Source organism: Calidris pugnax, unplaced genomic scaffold, assembly GCF_001431845.1.
Source record: "Calidris pugnax isolate Ruff unplaced genomic scaffold, ASM143184v1 scaffold81, whole genome shotgun sequence".
NCBI classification, from domain to species: domain Eukaryota; kingdom Metazoa; phylum Chordata; class Aves; order Charadriiformes; family Scolopacidae; genus Calidris; species Calidris pugnax.
In genome coordinates, this window is record NW_015090880.1 from 5,236,782 (window position 1) to 5,250,338 (window position 13,557).

Here is a 13,557-nt window from a genome sequence, read left to right on the forward strand (position 1 = left end):
CTTGGGGTTGGAGGGTGAAGCGGCCAAGAGCAGCGCAGGGGTCATGGCCGGGTTGTGTGTGTGTGTGTGTTTGTGTGTGGAAATTGACGTTTGGGAAGGGTGGGAGAAGCGGCAGCCCTTCCCGAGGAGTGTAGGAGCGCTGGAGAGGAGCAGGGCCGGCGGTGTGGGCTCTGTGGAGTGGCCAGAGAGCGGCCCCCCGAAGCCCTGGCGTGGTCCTGGGGAACAAGGGATATTCCTCTCACGGCTTTTAATTGGGTTGAGGTCAAGTTTCGAGATGATGAGAGTTCCAGCGCAGACATAAAATGGTTAAGGCTGCCATTGAGGCACGGGTGGGTTATTTTAAGAAACGGGGAAGATGTGGCGAGTATGAAACAGGCGGCGGCGTTTGATCTCCTGGCTCTGGGCGTCAGTGAGATGGCCTCTCATCATCTGATGGGGCATTTGACAGGTTTGATACTTTCTGGGAACGTGTTACGGTCTTCACGTCTGATGAATTCAACGAGGGCCAGCTCTGTTATGCAAAGTAATTCGTGTGAGGCAAATAACCAATCCATCATTAAAAGATGCAAGACTTAACAATCGCCGTTCAAATTCTGTATTGGAGACGAGCTGTTCTTAACTTGTCTATTAACTGTACCCATATTTCCTACAAGAGCTATTAAAAAGCGGGGGAGGAATGGCTCGTGATTAGTTTCGTAGCATTGGCTTACCTCGAGTGATTCTTTTCCAAGGTTACAGTGGACTTGAAAGGTAATATTATTTTGAAAGAGAAAATGTGCTGTGCATAGCTCTGTCCTCGTGCTGCTATTTATTTTTATTTTATTTTACTTCTGTTTAGAATAAATAGCAAGCACCAGCCAGAGATTCTGAACAGCCTGCTAATGACTGAAAATGAAAATACAGTAGGGCATGCTCCCTCCTTCCACCGAGAAGCAGCAAGGTAGCGAGCCTTAATATCCCTGTGTTTTGGCCTGTACCAAATCCATTTCCCCCTCTTCAAAGCAAGGTGGAAGAAGTGCACTTAGTCTCTGGCAGTTTTAGTGTTCACCTGCATTTCACTTTCTGAGGAGGTGATAATGACTTCCCATATAGAAAATCTCCTGTACCGGGCCTCCTGAGACTTAATATAGGCTGCACAATAAAAAGTAGCCACCTTAACAATGGTCAGAAGAAACATTGCTCCCTCAGATTATTTAAAATAGTTATTGTAATATATTTTTTCAGGTAAGGGATACCTCTTTAAAAAAAAAATAAAAACCCACAAAAAAACAACAGGTACAACAAAACTGAATAGATGGCTAGTGACTGTCCTCAAAGCAATTCCACGTGTGATTGTGTGTGTGTTAGTGGAAGTATCTCAACCCACTGCACTGGGGGAGAACAGTAACCTGTGTGTAGAATTGGGCCCACAGACGTGCCTGGTACCAGATGTTGCTCTTCCCGATCACTGTACATCCTGTATTTTCAGGATTAGCAAAATACCAAATGGAAAAACATTATTTTATTATTTTTTTTTTCTCCTACAAGTGTACAGTTGAGAAAATCATGGACTGCATCTATTCCTGCGCAGGATGAGAAAATAGTAATTATGAGAATAGTAGGACATATTTCAGCCTGTGTGCAGCTGAATGTGACTCAGGGAGTTTTGAAGGGAAAGAAACAGCTGTACTAGACAGTTATGGTTCGCTGTATTTAGAAGAAATTACTGCACAGAAGTGCTTATTTTGATGATCAAGTTCTGATATTTTAAAGCTTTCAGGAAGCCTTATAGTAAATATTTTAATCAGACACGTTAAATATATTTCAGCTGGTCTTTTATATAAGAAAAATGAATCTAAATCAATTTCAGAAACAGTTTTTTTTATTGTGCTAGGGCATGAGTTTTCTCTATTATTTTTTTTTTCCCAATAAAATGTGTGCTTTCTAGGTAGTGAAGGGGAGATCCCTTTGCTACTTTATGTTTTCAATAATGAATTGTAGGCTTCTCAAGGCTGGGGTGCTGGCAAAAAAAAAATGTACATGCGTAATTCTAAGCAGGGGAGCAGCTCAACTGGTGTTCTACTTTCCTGTGTAAAATTACTCACAGCCAGTTTGTGTGGGATCAAGGTCTTTGTTAATCTATTTTTGGCTGTACCCAAGGCTCTTCTCATTTAGATATTAGTAAAAATGTTACTGTTTTAAGTAGACTTTCATTCTGCAATGCTCTCTCTTCTGCATATTCTTTCTATTATTACATTTGGCTTTGCAGTATTCACTTTGAGTTAGGGCTTCGTCCTGCAGCCTCCCCGAAATGACCTCTGTGCCCTGAAGGAGGAGGCCACTAAATCGAATAAGTGTTGTGGGATCAGGAGAGTTACAAAGTCCAACCCAACAGCAGGGATAATGGCAAAGCCTCTGGTCTTTTTGTCTGGTCCCTTGGTACCAAGTAAATAGATAGGACCTGATCCAGAGCAATGGGGAGGGGCTTTCTGTTGAAGTCAACTGAAAAGGTTATGGCAGTGGCTCAGGTCATGATCTTTTTAGAATTATTACCAGTTGCCTTTCCAAAGTCTTGCTGGAAACAGATAATTTAAAAAGCATTTTTGTATTTGAGGACTTAAAAGCATATTACAAAGGCGTTTATCCATCTCACTGATAGGTAAACTGAGGCACTCAGGGAGTAAACCCAATGTTTTCAGGAATATCTCGTTAAATCTGAGCAGGGAGAATAGTTCTGCACAGACCGTTCCCTGGGAGGGATGCCAGTTGAGCTGAGGGGATGGTGTCACAGCTGCTTGGAGACCTTCCCTCCACTCATGGGACAGCAGGACCACTGCTGCTCGTGAAGTGGATTTTTGTTTGTGGTTTGGTTTTCTATTTTAATCATCTCCTTGGGGGGAAAATATGAGTGTAGTGAAGTGTCTTGCTTTGGTAGGATGGGATTTTTTCTTTGTTTGCTCCACACGCACACTTACAGTGTTGATGGTACTTTGTGTTTATCTTAAGGACAGCATGATGGAAGGAATGTGTGTTGCCTACATCAATTCGCTCACCCATATAAACATTTTCAGGAGGAAAGTCTGTATTTGTGTTTCTGTGTTTTGAGATACTCAACTTTTCGACTATTAATGAGAAATTTTCACAGGTGGCAACAGCTGTCTCTGCTGCTCATTTTAACTTCAGTGGTACATTATCCAAATTTTTGAAAGTCAGGTAGCATATAGCGAGGCTTAAATAACCAGAAATGAAAGCAGCCTGGATTTCAGTCAGTTTGTGAGGAGAGCTGAAGTCTCCTCAGCCCTCCACGTGTGTTGCCCTCAGCAGACCCCGTTGCTCTCCCCCCAGCTAACGGTGGGCCGGCGTTACTGGGTTTCCGTGCTGCCTGTTCAGTTCATATGTGACAAATGTGTTTAGAAAAATGTTACCTGCCTTTTGCTGCGCTGCTGAGAGAGAGATTATATGCACATTTTAAGCAAACATGTAATTTTCTGCAGTTTCCTTAAAAAGTACGTTTTAAGATGGTTCATTTGCTATCATGAAGACTCAGGGTAGAAATGAAGTCTGCTTGCAAAATACTGCCAAAATAAGGATCTGACTGCCAAATACCCAGAAAATTTATAAAACAGATAAATATGAAAAGAGATTTCAAGTGTCAAATCCAAGATAACCCCTGCAAGCAAAGCAGGATAAAAGCCTTTATTGTTGCTAATCTAAGAGCACATCGTATGTCAAAGGTCACGTATTTTACATAAAAGATGTATTGTTTTACATACTCTCAGGAAGGTGAGGCCTGACCTATTATGATGGAGTAGTGTTATGTCCTTTACAGTGCACAATCAGGAATGGCTTATACGTGTGCCCCAGCAAAGCACATAGTGCTTCCTATACAGCAGACTCCTACAGATTTTGGCCCCTCATCTTCTGGTACCTTATTCATAGAATCATAGAATGGTTTGGGTTGGAAGGGACCTTAAAGATCATCTAGTTCCAAGAACTGTGAAAAACTTCTCACTCAAAACGTGAAAAATAAAATAAAATGCCAGTTGGCAACAGATAAAACCAATATTAGTTTCGTCTCAAGGTAACCTTTTTTTTTTTTTTTCTGGCTAAAATTAATCTGGTTTCAATGGTAAAGAAGTAATACTTCATTCTCATAGTGAAAACATTTTTTCTTCCCAAAGAAATGGCATATGAGTACGTTTTCTTTTGTAAGAACTTAATGAAGATTCTGATTTTTCCCAGTGGTTGATATTTTACTGCTTCAGTAAAGAGCTTCACCTACTGATGTCAATAGCAAAACTTACCATTTGATGAGTTTCACAAACACCCCCAAAACTCCACATCACTGTGTGAATTTTGTGAAGTGGAGTTTCACGTAGCTCTGTCTGACACATCCCCACGTCACCGACTTTCCGTTTCGTGTGATGTCATCTGTGTCACCGAATTGCATATTTCTTTCTGTCTGTCTTGCGTATTATTCTGCACCCCTGCAGCAGCAGATCAACATTTCAGTGAAATTCTGTTATAATTTTACTCTATTAAGGTATTTGGTCAATCGATGTGGAATTAATTCTGAATGCTGTTAGTGGTTTGAGTTAGTAACTTGATCTAAATTAATAAACAAATGTTTTTCTTTTCTCTTGTACCATATGTTGATCCCAATTACATGAACAGAAAGTGGCAGATTGTCATGTTTCTTAAAAGATTACATACTCTTTTGCATAAGAGAGAGTACACAAGATGCAGTAATATACAGGGTAAAAAAAACCCTACACGTGCTGTTTTCTCCCTCCTACTTTTTATAAAGATATGCTTTAATTATTTCTCTTTTTAATACCCACTGCTCTTACCACCTCGGCATCCTTGGTGTGCTCTTGGTAATGCTTAACAAGACGATATCCCAAGACAGTAAACAACTTTTTGAATTAGGCATGGAAGATGCAGCTAGTTTTAAAATCTCATCTAGGACTGTGTCTCTATGGAAAAGGATGAGAAAAAAAAAATAAATAGAAAGGATCCAGAAGCTAAAATAGCAGTGGTTACAAATGGTCTTAAAATGCCTTAAGTAAGGAGAAGCATTCAGACAATAGTCAGATTTCTGAAACAAAGGACTGAACTCATCTATTATTCAAACTGAAAATAGATTGATAGACATCAAGATTAATAAAGTTTATGCTAGAGAACAAAGATGTCTCATCTCCATGGTGGTTTTTTTTTTTTTTCTTCTTTTTTCCTCCCAAAGACCAAGTTGTTCGTGCTGAACCGAAGAGCCTCACACTGGCTGGTACTGATAAGCAGCAGTCCTGTGACTTGCTTGTTTTTATTAACTCTCTCTGAAAGTCATTCACCATTAAACACGATTAGATCCGTTTGTTGCTTTATTTATGTTTGTACTTGCAAATGTGGTGCCAATGAAAATGCTTTGGGTGTTGTTGCTGACACTGACCCAGCAGTCACGTGCGTTACCTTCTCTCTCTGCAGGGTAAGAAGAGTGACCTTTTTGGGTGGCTGTAACTGAAGATTGCTTTACTGGAGCAACTGAAGAAGGTAAATACAAATACTGCTTTGCACACAGTTCCCGAAGCGTGCCTGAATCCTGCAAGCCCCAGGAGCAAGGCTTAGTTGCACAAGCAAAGGCTCTTCTGGCACCGTGGTTAAAGATTGCAGCGTTGGGCTTGGAGCTCAGCGTTTGGAGCTGTCCCTGTGCCTTACACCCGTGTTTTGCCTGGAAAGCCAGTGGTTTAGGTGTCCAGTTCCATTTTAGGAGCAAGTCCACAAAGATGCACTTTTTAGCTTTCAACTGTGTTCCGAGAACCTGTGCGCAAATGGGAAGACCCTACTCTGGCTGGTCTTGGTGGCCACATGGCCAAGTCCATGGCCCAGCATCCATGGGTGCTGGGCTGGGAGCTGCAGTGGCACAGCCTCACAGCAAGGTCCCCTTTCCCGGGGCAAATCCCTGGGGAATGGTCAAGCCAGCTTCATCCCAGGCTGAGACACTCCTGGATTTACAGCAGTGCATCGAGCAGAGCAGGAGGGCAGAATTTAGCTGTTAATTTGATTGCTTATTATCACTGCAAAAAATTAACACACATGCTTTTTAGTCTTTTGGAGCCTAGCGAAAAGGAAAGAAATACCACTCTCTGCAGAATGATTTTTATTTAAAGCAACGTGAAAGTCCCTTGCTTCTAAATTAACTCCTTGCCTCTCTTCTGGTCCAAAGTTTCAAGTTGGGAAGGAATATTAACATCACAAAAGTGGTGATTCACAAAATTAACTTGCAGAAGAGAAGAGTAACGCAGATCAGTGTTTGGTACTGAAGGGTGTCATCTGACTGAGGTTCATATGGCTGCTTTATAATCACCTTCTTTCAGAAATTAATAGTCGGTTAAGCACCATAGCAACAAGCAACACTGATGTAAGCGTTGAGCAGTGGCTGCTGTTCGCTGTGATGTCAGTGCTCGTTAGTGCTGTTCTCTTGACCTTGTTTGAATATAAAATGGTGATTTCATTTTAAACTTGGAATTTTACAGAATGACTAAATGCATCGGAGTGAATTAGAGCTATTTTTATTTTTAATTTTATTAAAATGTACTTCAAGGGGAAAAAAAATGTCCCTGTTCTCTTCTGTTTTAAATTAAAATAGATCTGAAGATGATGTGGGGTTTTTTTTTTTCAGTTCTTTGTTGCCAAAAATAGCTATTTAGTGAGGATGAAATTCATGAAGTTCAAGTGAATATTGCAATCCTTGGCCATGGCAATGGTGTATGTCAGCTGTATGATATATGCCTCTCTTCAAGATTTGAATATTACTGGGGTTTTTTTTTGTGGTGGAGCCCATGAGGTATTAGATACATTTCAGCTATTGAAGAAGCAGCAGCAGATCCTGCAGGTAAAGAAGATGGTGGTTCCTTGCCCTACAGTGTTGTTCCCCCTTCCAGTTTTTGTGAAGGGAAAAATTTTAAATCCCAGGTACTTTAGAGGGCATCAGAATTAGTGGGATTCTTGTGGTGCAGTGGCTCATGCATGGTGATGATGCTGTGTGACCCAGGAAAATTAGGAATTTTGGTTGTGATAATTGCAAAACACTACCTTTAGACACACCTGGAGTTTGTAGGCTGTGTTTCTGAAAGCCACCATAGTTTGTATTGCTACCATCAGGACACCACACATACCAGACAGACCCTCTGGCGTGCACCCTTCAGCAGGAAGCAGTTTGGGTGATTCGTAGAACGTATCATTGGAAAAGACCATTAGATTTTTATTTTTTTTTTGAGGCTGACCACCTGAGTATCGTAAATTTTTGAGTCTCACCCTGCACCCCTGAGCAGAGCTTGTAAATAGGGTTCAACCAAACTTGGTCTGATCCAGGCTCAGTGGGAAGACCCTGAGGACTGGAAAACCATGGGTCAGTTACGGTCTGTGCAAGCGGGATGCATGTTCAAGCTCGTGTTTTCCAACTGCACAACAAAACTCACAACTTGATGAAAATAAGTTGTTCTCTGTGGCCTTTAATGATGGGACTTGTTCCTGTGAGAAGGTGTGGTTCTGTCCTCCTTCTGTTGCAGCGAGGGGTGCTGTTTTCAATGAAAGGCTATTCGCTGCAGCACTGGTCCATAATCTTGCAACGTATTTCATAACATAAAGCCATAATGAATGATATGTGGTCCAAGAAACTGGATGTCAAATTTTAACTGGGTGAGAATTGAAACTGCCGAGATAATAAACCATGAGAATAGGAGATAGTAATGGAAATAGTGATAGAGTCCTAATTAGAGCAGTGCCACTGAAACCGGGAAGGTTAAGGGTTTGGTTGATTGAGTTTGAGCTCAATTGCTTGATAGCTTAATTTCAGGTGAAATCCCATCTTCTGAGTTAGCGGTTAAGCCGCTCTGTGCAGTTACAGAGCAGGACTCTCTACTCCTTGAGGAGCGGCCGCGTGGCCCCAGGCGTCCCAGCACTGCGTGGGATACGGCACAGAGCTGGTAAAATAGATTCTTCTACTCTGTGTTTTATTTGCTTTCTTTTTTACTGTGAGCTCCAAAGAGCTCAGAACAGAGGCACAAATAACAGAATAGATACAGCAAGGGGCTTTGATGCTTAAACCTTCAGAATTAAGATGTTTACCTTCTCCTTTATTTAGCACTGTTAGGCATAATGCCTAATTATATGCCAGCTTTTCCTCAAAGTAAGGATTTGAATTGAAATGTTTGATTTGGGAAGAAGGGAGGGGAAATGTATTTTTACAGAATTATGGACAATAGTGTTAGTTTTCCAGGAGCAGTCATTTGTTTAAATGTATGTAAAAGCATTTTCAATAATCAAACACCATTCAGTGAGCATTGTAAATCAGGGATAGCTTGCATGCTGAAAAATTGAAAAGTACAAAACATGCTACTAAAGTTGTACATTATTGATAACAAAAGGCACATGCAGACTTTTAAGATAGCAAAGATAGAATCCTTTAGAAAACCCTTAACGGGGAAAAAAATCAACACAAAGGAATTTAGCAAAGTTGCATTTAGTTTAAAATTTCAAATCTTAATGCTTGTCGGAGTTAAATGCTGATTAAATATTGATAATAATATAAAGCTGTAACTTAGAACTGAATTAGATGATCAACAGATAAATCTGTGGGTTTGAGCTTTAACTTTTTTTAGATATATTTTCTCTTCCCTTCCCTTTGAGCCAGGAGAAAGGTCAGAAGGACTTTGTTTCCTCAGCTCACTATAAAAAAATGGATTGTGCAGTTTGTCTGTGTGGAAAACAAAGTGGCTCAACAGCGTGTTCATTTTCCCCCCAACACCCTCCCTTGCTCATGACTTTCCATAAGATGTGCTGGTGAGGTCCTTACTCCTGTTTTCTGTACCAGCTGGGTGGCAGTGATGTTTGCACATCAAGGCAGTGGGAAATTAGTAGCCTGATGGTTTCCTTACTGAGTTTGGCATCTTGACTTTTCTTGCTTTTGACTTAGTGGCCTTAAAGCCCATTACAGAGCAGAAATAGCCAGCATGCCTAGGAGATGCGGTGTATGGTACTTCTGAATGTGGGTCCTGTGACTTGGGTGCATTGAAAAGAGTCAGTAATGGAGCAGACAACCTGCTTCTGGGACGTTTTCTCCTATGTTTTCTCTGTGACAAGCCCAAATTACATAGTTCATGAGTGCTTGTATCACCCCCAGCAGGAAATAGGGATCTGGGAGACCCCCTTTGCTGCTCACTTGCCGGTGGGATGGTAGTCACATGGCTGGAGTGATTACTATCTGTCAAGCCACATCTGAGACTGGATTCCTTTACTTTCAGATTGTTGGGAGAGGTTGTAAAATCCTACTTGTTCAGACCTTTGAGTTACTGAAATAGAAAAGTACAGTGAGGTGTGAAGTGTTTCTGTAATCTGTAGTAGCAGAAAAGACAATATTACCTGCATATTTTGGGATAAACCCTAAAAAGGTTGTGTGTGGGCCTTTGGCAACACAAACTGCTTGAAGATCGAACCTACTTGAATGAAAAATTTAGTCCAGAGATGGGTAAAGCTGTGACTTTTCTGAAGCAACTGGGTCAAGAAGATGTAGAAAATAGATTAAGACATTTTGGAATAACTTAAAAAGTATCTGAGCAAATCTCATTAACATGGACCACTAGCATGCTGTATTGAAGACTTCAAAGATCTGTCAGAGGAGTTCTTTCTGTGCTATTGTCTGGCAGCATTAGCAATCTCAAGAGAACATGTTTCTTTTGTTTGCTTTTGGCCCATTTAGCTTTTCTTCTTTTTCTTCTTCTTCTTAATGTTCCTTAATATATTATAAATCTTCAAGTGGGCTGGTAGGAAAATAGGTTTCTCGGCTTTAAGATAGTCAGTAGCAGGTTTTGATCCTCTTATCTGACGCTTCTGGACCAAATCCTTCTGGTCTTCATGAAGGCTGCTAAAGTGAGCAGGGTTTGGCCAGTATTTTGCATAATCCTGCAGTGTTTCTTCCATTACCTTAGGTAGATGCTCGATGTGATCGTCAGTGAAACGCAGGTGGTGATTTGCATTACTTAACATGCGCTCACAGTACCATCATCCGTTTCGAATCTGTGAAGTGAAGCTCGAGGCTGAGTGGTTCCTGCACACCTCCAGATTTGGAAACCACCAGCCTAATCTGGACCCACAGACCAAACACGGTTGCATATATTGAAAATGGCCCAACCTGTAAAGATTGTAAGCAGTGATGTTAAGCTGCCATAAAGGGTGCGCTGATGTCCATCAGTGGCCATGTTGACAAGTGCCATCATGGACCTCAGGGCTGCAGCATCCCTGTTGTGGGCAGGTGTTGGAATTCCTCCCACTGCTCTCCTGCATACCAAGAGATTTAGTGGTGTGCATCCCAAGAGGGAGATGAGACATCCCGTTCTAGGCACTGATGTGTCTGCGAGAGATTGTTTTGCTGCAGTGGTGGGCAGTGTTGTAGAAACTGGTTGGAGTTGTCAGCCTGGGCCGTTTGGGAAAGGGGGCTGTAAAAACTGTCTTTAGAAAGTTGGAGCCTGTTCTTGTGTCATGAACAGCCTCTCCTCTCTCACACTGGTCATAGCTTTGTGTTGTAGAAACTGGTTGGAGTTGTCAGCCTGGGCCGTTTGGGAAAGGGGGCTGTAAAAACTGTCTTCAGAAAGTTGGAGCCTGCTCTTGTGCCATGAACGGCCTCTCCTCTCTCACACTGGTCATAGCTTTGCTGCGGACTGTGTGCAACGGGTCCATCACTGTGTTCATCTTTTAACTTGGCCTAACTACAGATATGCTATTTTTGTCAGTTAGGTTGACGGTTGGACAAGATGATCTTTAAGGTCCCTTCCAACCTAGAAGATTCTGTGATTCTGTGAAAGAGCTCATAATACACCCTACAATGCAGACTATGTGATGTCTAGCCTTGTTCTTCAAGACCAAGCTGGGTAACATGTCAGGAAATTCTGTGGTTAATCACAGTTTGGGTGAGGAAGGAATTGGGAAGGTGGGAATGGCATCTGTCCTCATTACTCCAGCACCTTGGCGTGGGCCATGAGTTCAGATAGCCTGAACTTGTGCTCGGTCTTAAACACAAAACCAAATGTGGTGGAAAGTTCCAGTTTCAAGGTTTCCTTCTGAAGCAGGCAAATAACTCTGAATTAAGAGTTGTGCTGAAACTTGTCCTTGTGCAGGTTGTGCTACTTGGGCCAGTGGATGCAATGAGTGATTGCCTCTTGCGGGTGCAAATAGGCTGATGGGCCTCCGTGGAGCTGCTGTCCATTAGCATCTGGCAGCTATGCCTGCTTCTCTACACCAGAGCAAGAACCCATAATACACCCTACAATGCAGTCTATGTGATGTCTAGCCTTGTTCTTCAAGACCAAGCTGGGTAACATGTCAGGAAATTCTGTGGTTAATCACAGTTTGGGTGAGGAAGGAATTGGGAAGGTGGGAATGGCATCTGTCCTCATTACTCCAGCACCTTGGCGTGGGCCATGAGTTCAGATAGCCTGAACACAAAACCAAATGTGGTGGAAGGTTCCAGTTTCAAGGTTTCCTTCTGAAGCAGGCAAATAACTCTGAATCAAAAGTTGTGCTGAAACTTGTCCTTGTGCAGGTTGTGCTACTTGGGCCAGTGAATGCAACGGGTGATGGCCTCTTGCTGGTGCAAATAGGCTGATGGGCCTCCATGGAGCTTCTGTCCATTAGCATCTGGCAGCTATGCCTGCTTCTCTACACCAGAGCAAGAACCTCCTGTAGATTTGCAGCCTTGAAACCTGCCTTTAGAAAAGCCGTGTCGCAAAGACGATGTGAGAAAATGACACCAGAAATAAATCCTTATTGCATATTTTATATCTTATTTGGTCATCCCTTAGGTCACTGCCTGTTGCCTTCTACCACACCAGAAGTATATCTTCCGGTCTACTGAAGTTATTGTCCTACAGCAGTAGCAACCGTATTTTACAGTGGCAGTGTTACAAGACCAGTGATGTCAGTGGGCATTACAGGAGGCCACCCTTTTTATTTGGTAGCTGGTATGAAAGCCAAGGCATTAAAAAAAAAAAACACAGTATGTTTTTTGGCCCCAATTGCCTGCCCGTATTTCTCACTGCAACATATGAAAGCATTTTTCACTGGTGCTAATGGCAGGAACTTCAGACACTACCTCTGAGATGTTTAATTGCTAAGTGTTTCTCCCAGTGCAATCTGTGAATTTTAATTTGGGGCTCTCCCACCTCTGCTGGCCATATACTTTTCAGTGTGTTTTGCGTAATACTGCTTAATAGCTCAAAAGGGTCATTTCTGACTCTGAGATCACTGTTTATTTTTTTTAGTAGGGTAGCACAAACATTTGGACATTTGTAACTAAGACTCTGACGTCATTTCCATTGCAAACCATTAATATCCGTAGTTTATAATATGGCTTTTCAAAATAGAATTTTGTTGAAATATGATGTTCTTTATTTTTTTTTTAAAAAGTACAATTGTTATATCCTTTTTTTTTTAAAAAAAAAAAAGATAAATTGGCTTCTTTTGAGTAGTAAGTCTATTCTCCTGTCATAACCTTTTTGTTATTTTTGATAGCCCTGGTGTTTATCCATATCAGTTGTAATACAAGTGTTTCCTTTAATCCTCTGACATGTTAAGGGTTAGTGGATCCTCCTGATGGAAGGAAACGTCTGTGGAAGGGCACAGCATTTCCTGCTCCTAGGGCACTTCCACCAATGGAACAGCGGTACGCAGTCGTGACATTAGGAATTGTCTGCAAAGATCTTAGAAATAGAAAGTGCTACGTTTGAAAGCCAACGACAGCATAAATTAATAATATAGGCAATGAGACCATTTCCTTTTTTGGGGGGAGGGGGATTTTTTTTTTAAGCCATTTTTAATTGGGAAAGTGTCCTGCAGTTATTTTTACAGTTTGTTTGCTTCGGTGCTGTCATCATTCTCCATTTAAATTTTATTCCAATAATTGGGAAAGATAATTTTTATTGGGATAATTTTGCTTTTAAAGCTTTATTGAATGCAAATTGAACGTTTTTGAAAGTGGTATTGGAGAAGAACAGAAAAAATATTTCTGAAAAAGTGCTAATTCTTCTGTGTCTTAGTTCCTCTTTGAGATCTGATGTCAAGCAAGAAAAAGTGTGTGCTTTTATTGTTTGTTTCCTTTTGTTTTAAGGGAGGGAGAGATGATTGCTTTTGTTGCTACTTACTTAGAGCATTCAAAGCTCTGAGCTCAGTTTTGGAGAACATTAAAATAAGCCCACAGGAGGTCTTGTAAAAGTTGTAAGAAATTGTAAGCATGTCTGCTGAGTCAATTATATGAGACAAATTGCCAGGGTAAGGCTGCAAGGTTCCAAACTTGTTATTTACTCTCTGCTATCTTTAAAACAATTCATTTCTGCCTTTGATTTCACAGCAGATAAATACATGTTTTGGAGGGGGAAAAGAAAATATATTAATTAGACAAAATATTATTTGAAACTGGAAGAATTATCTGGATTTGTATTTGTGTAGTTAAAAGGAGAGTCTGGCCCGTCCTGCTTTTGAAAGTTGGGTAACTGAAACAATATAGTTTAAAAATGCAGACTTTGGCTTTTT

At 41.2% G+C, this 13,557-nt stretch overlaps 1 protein-coding gene across 1 annotated transcript in view; it reads left to right on the forward strand.

Annotated features, from left to right (window-relative positions):
* Positions 1-13,557, forward strand: part of FOXP1 (forkhead box P1) — a 434,070-nt gene that overhangs the window by 196,141 nt on the left and 224,372 nt on the right. Inside the window, exon 3 of the mRNA XM_014946782.1 lies at positions 5,461-5,526. The gene's annotated coding sequence lies outside the window, so the exon portion shown is untranslated. The remainder of the gene's footprint in view (positions 1-5,460; positions 5,527-13,557) is intronic.